At 41.9% G+C, this 5,000-nt stretch overlaps 1 protein-coding gene across 3 annotated transcripts in view; it reads left to right on the top strand.

Annotated features, from left to right (window-relative positions):
* LOC135116526 (protein N-terminal asparagine amidohydrolase-like) overlaps window positions 1-5,000 on the top strand; it is a 186,620-nt gene that overhangs the window by 4,363 nt on the left and 177,257 nt on the right. Inside the window, exon 1 of one of the 3 annotated variants that reach the window (XM_064034057.1) lies at window positions 4,129-4,448. The exons of the other annotated variants lie outside the window; for them this stretch is intronic. The gene's annotated coding sequence lies outside the window, so the exon portion shown is untranslated. Of the gene's footprint in view, window positions 1-4,128; window positions 4,449-5,000 lie in introns of those variants that run through there. 3 annotated transcript variants of the gene reach the window in all.

Here is a 5,000-nt window from a genome sequence, read left to right as displayed (position 1 = left end):
CTCTCTCTCTCTCTCTCTCTCTCTCTCTCTCTCTCTCTCTCTGTTGACCTCTGTTATTAAAAAGGCAGGAAACAAAGGATTACAGCACAAATTTTCTTTATTGTTGTTATTATTTTCCTCGCTTATTCCAATCAGCTATTTATTTATTTATCTTTTTATATAATTTTGTTACGGAGATGAATTTCGTGGCCTCGTCTTTCCTTCATTATCATTCCTGTCACCGCCACCACCATCATCGCCGCCACCACCACCACAACCACCACCACCACCACCACCATCATCATCATCACTAAAATAACAAGACATCATCATTATCAACATCATCAGCAACAACAACAACAACAACAATAACAACAACAACAACAACTACTGCTACTACTACTACTACTACTACTACTACTACTACTACTAACTGCTACATCGCAATATTTCTATCATCATTCATTCCAATCAAGTGTTTTTCTTATTGTACTTTTGTTATCAGTTGGTTAAAACACTGATTGTATCTACTGCGTCTATCTTATCTCGTTTTCTTATCGCTCTTGATATTAATCTTAGGGGGTCTTCATTCATTTCAATCTGCTTATATTGACTTATTTTATTTTCGTCATCAATCACCTTCATCTTATTACTTTCATATATTTATTTTGCCTTCTGTTATTTTCATCTATCATTTTCATCTATCATTTCATCATCTATTATTTATATCCACTTCTGTAGGAGGGAGAGGGCGTGGGAGGGCCTGGTATGAGAATGCATGAAATAAGAAGTACTGGAGCTGCTGCAGAAGTAGAAAGGGAGGGTGTGCTGTGGCTTGAAGTGCAATAGGAAAGAGTGGATGGCCTTCTGCAGGAGAAAGAGGGCGTGGGAGAGTGTGGGAGGGCATGGAATAAGAAGAGGTGTTTGAACTGCAGTAGTAGAAGGCTTGGGAGACGATGGTGTGGCTCGGAGTTGGGTAAGTAGTGGACAGCTTCTGCAGGATGGAGAGGGCGTGGTGAGGGTGGAGAGGGGGCTGTGGGGACGTGTGGAGGGAGAGTTTCGTTCGTGGAAGTGTGGACGCCCTCAGGGAAGGTGTGGTGGGGAGTAAGGGGGGTAAGGGGTGAGGGTGCCTGCTTGTATTGCCTCCTAGAAGTGTAAATAATGCCATGTTCTTAATGTTAATGGGTTTGGTCCTCCTCCTCCTCCTCCTCCTCCTCCTCTTCCTCCTCCTCCTCCTCCTCCTCCTCCTCCTCCTGGTTTTAGTCCTCGTTCTCTTTTCTTTTTTCTTTTTTTTATTCTTCTGTTTCTCTTATTAATTATAATCGTCTTTTCTTCTCTATTTATTTCTATTTTTTCGTCATAGGAACTACTACTACTACTACTACTACTACTACTACTACTACTACTACTACTACTACTACTACTACTACTACTACTACTACTACTACTACTACTACCACCACTATAAATACGTATTACCAGAAAGAATAAGGAAAAAACATTATTGCATCATATTTCCTTACCACGCAACAGAGACGAGAGAGAGAGAGAAGAGAGAGAGAGAGAGATGAGAGAGAGAGAGAGCGATGAGGAGAGAGAGAGAGGAGAGAGAGAGAGAGAGAGAGAGAGAGAGAGAGAAACACAAACACAATTAAATTTTTATCCAATACCAAATCACCCCAACCTTTCATCTCTCACTCACCACCACCACCACCACCACCACCACCACCACTGCCTTGCCCCGCTGGAAACGAAGATGATTCCTGGAAACTTAAAGGATTGAGAGGGTGTACGTACATTCTCCCGCACGCTACCTTGATCCGGTTCACCCAGGAGGAGGAGGAGGAGGAGAGAGGAGGAGGAGGAGGAGGAGGAGGAGGAGGAGGGTAGTGTTTGGAAAGGGAATGAAAGGGAGAGGGAGAGAAGGGAAAAATAATGTTAGTTCATTGGTTTCTACTACTAGGAAGAGAGAGAGAGAGAGAGAGAGAGAGACGAGAGAGAGAGAGAGAGAGAGAGAGAGAGAGAGAGAGAGAGAGGTGGATAGGAAGGACGAATGGGGAAAAAGAAAAGAGGAAGGGATAGAGAGGAAATGAGAGTGTGATAGAGATGGAAGGAGGGAGAGAAATGAAAGCTGAAAAGGAAAAAGGAAAAGTAAGGAAGAGATAATTGGAGAGGAAGGAGAAAAAGGGAAGATGAGATAGAAAGAGGGAGAGAGAGAGAGAGAGAGGGATAGAGGTGAAGAAGGAAGGAAAGGACGGAGGGAGAACTGGAAAGGAGCAAAAGGGAGAGAAGAAGAGAAATAAAAGTAGAAGGAGGGAAGGAGAAAGAGAGGCGTAGAAAGGAAATAAGGAAGGAAATGAAGGAGGGAGAAGTGGAGAGAAAGGAGAGTAGACGAGGATGAAAAAACTGGAAGAAGAGGGATGGAGGAGAGAGAGAGAAGGAAAGTGGAATAGAGATAGAGAAGAAGAAATGAAAAGATAAAAAAGCAAGAAAGAAGAGAGTTAGAGAAGAAGGAACAGAGAGAAGGACAGGAAAGGATAGAGAGAGATGGAGGAGAAGAAAGAGAGGAAGAAAGAACGGAAGGATAAGCGAAAAGGAAAAAAAAGGAGGAAGGAGAGAGAGAGAGAGAGAGAGAGGAGAGAGAGAGAGAGGAGAGAGAGAGAGAGAGAGCGAGATGAGAGAGAGAGAGAGAGAGAGAGAGAGAGAAGCACCGTACACTCATTTAGCGAAGGGGGAAGAAACAAGATTAAAAAATAAAAGTGACTTGAATGAATGTAATTTGTGAGTAACTAGAGAGAGAGAGAGAGAGAGAGAGGAGGAGAGAGAGAGAGAGAGAGAGAGAGAGAGAGAGAAGAGAGAGAGGAGAGAGAGAGAGAGAGTATTTATATATATACTTTTTAGATATATTCTCATTTTCTCTTTTCTTCCATTTATCCTTTCCTTTTTCTGTAATCTTCATCTTATTTAATTAACTTTCTCTTTATTATCCTCCTCCTCCTCCTCCTCCTCCCGTTCCTCATCTCTTCATCTCCCGTCAAACAACACCACCCATTTCCCCTTCAATACTCGCTCCCCACCCCCAGTCTCCTCCTCCTCCTCCGTCATAACAAGCGCTCGGCAATTACTGGTGCACAAAACTGCTTCACACTCAAGATTGGTTCGAGGCTGTTTTTCTGTGGAGGAGGAGGAGGAGAAGGAGGAGGAGGAGGTGTCTCTGGTCCTGCCTAGCCTGATGGACCTTGTTATTGCCCCTCCTCCTCCTCCTCCTGCTGTGAATTTGGTGGCAGTTACTCAGAAGATGTGGCAAAGTTAAGTCAGTCAGCCTTGCGGTGCTTCGGGACAAGGCGGCTTCGAAGTGCACGGGTCACATAAGTAGTTTGTATTTTCTTGAGGCCTGAAGATCTTAATAGTGAAGGTGGTGGACTTGGAAACCTCGTATATTTGTTTCTTTTACGTGTACCTAAGTGGGCGTGTGAAAGTGATGGGCGTGGATATCTCGTAATTTTGTCTTTTTCTTGTACGTATAGCAGAGTGGGCGTGTGAAGGTTCTGGGCTTGGAAACCTATATTTTTTGTCTTTTCTTACATGTATACCGAAGTGGAGCGTGTGGTGCTGGAATTAGAAAGCTCATAATTTTATCCTTTTCTTTGACGTGTACCAAAGTTGGGCATTCGTGGGTAGAAAATGTGAAGTGTTGACTGACTAACCTAACATCATAATTTTTCGCTTCTTTCACCAGGACTGTTTTCAAAAGCCACAGGGATTTATTAGTCTGCGCACTGTGTTCTCCCCTCATGTTAATCACTGGTATTACTCATTGAAACGATTGTCGGGCTGTAAAGAGTACATGTCGGTTTCTCACTGTGTTTTCCTCATGTTAAACTCGCAGTAGTGTCATGAAAACTCCCTTGAATACTCCTCACTAATTTTCCTCGGAGGTCGTAATAAGCAATCGAGATAAAACGAGGGAACATGTAAGACCTTAGAATGAAGTGGAATAATTTACACTTGTGGATAATTTATGTTTACAATGACAGTGAGTGAAGTTATCTGAAAAAAAGAAAATATTGAGAGAAGTGAAGGAGTTTACAGTATTATACATCGTGATCTTTACATTTATTGTAGTCATATATTTAACTTTTGTTTAGCGAAGTAGAATTTTGAAACTTATTCTAGAGCTTTCATTGGCATCATTCCATCCCGGACAGTGGTTATTGAGTAAAGACTTCGAACAAAACTGAAAAAAGCTGGTTCAAAACACAAGAGAACGAGTTTATTTGTCATCTTCATCAGTGTGTGTCGTGCCTCGAATGTTAAGTGTCCCGAAGCCCGGGCCGGAGCCTCGTCAAGGAGATGAGGCGGGTGTGTGACGTGTGACGGACAGGTCATCTCGCCGCCGTCCTCACCTGCACTGTGCACCTGGTCCGCCGTCACGTTAATTAGTCGAATACCTCCCTGGCCTTCCTCAGGTGTGTGTGTGTGTGTGTGTATGTGTATGTGTGTGTGTGAAGGAGGTTGATTTATTTGTTATTGTTTTTCTTTTTCTTTCAGGTTTGTTATTCAACTTTTTTCATTTCTTTTTTTCCTTTTTTGTGTTTTGTATGGTCACTGTTTTGTTAAGGTTATGATTTTTGGTGCTTTAATTGTTTTTTTTTCCCTTAATTCTATTTTTTTCTAGTATATAATCATTCCTTTTCTTTTTTGCGTTCTATGTTATTTTCCCATTATTTTCTTATCATCAGCTGCTTCATTTCTTCTTTTTATCACATTCATTTATATATTTTCTTTTATTCTTTCTTCCCTTTATGTTTTTACCGCTATTTATTAACTCAATTTTCTTTCGTTTTCTTTTTTGTCGTTTTCTCTTCGCTGTGTCATTTTTCCCTCCTCTTAATTGGCGTCACTGGTGCTTTTATTGCTGTTTTTATTGCCCTTGTTTGCTTCTGTTCCTTGCATTCACCGCCTTGCTCTGATCATCTGTGTCACTCTGGGAATCTCTCTCTCTCTCTCTCTCTCTCTCT

This window comes from Scylla paramamosain, chromosome 31 (genome assembly GCF_035594125.1).
Source record: "Scylla paramamosain isolate STU-SP2022 chromosome 31, ASM3559412v1, whole genome shotgun sequence".
Taxonomy (NCBI): Eukaryota; Metazoa; Arthropoda; class Malacostraca; order Decapoda; family Portunidae; genus Scylla; species Scylla paramamosain.
The sequence above is the reverse complement of the archived record's forward strand: the minus strand, read 5'-3'. Positions and strand labels throughout refer to the sequence as shown.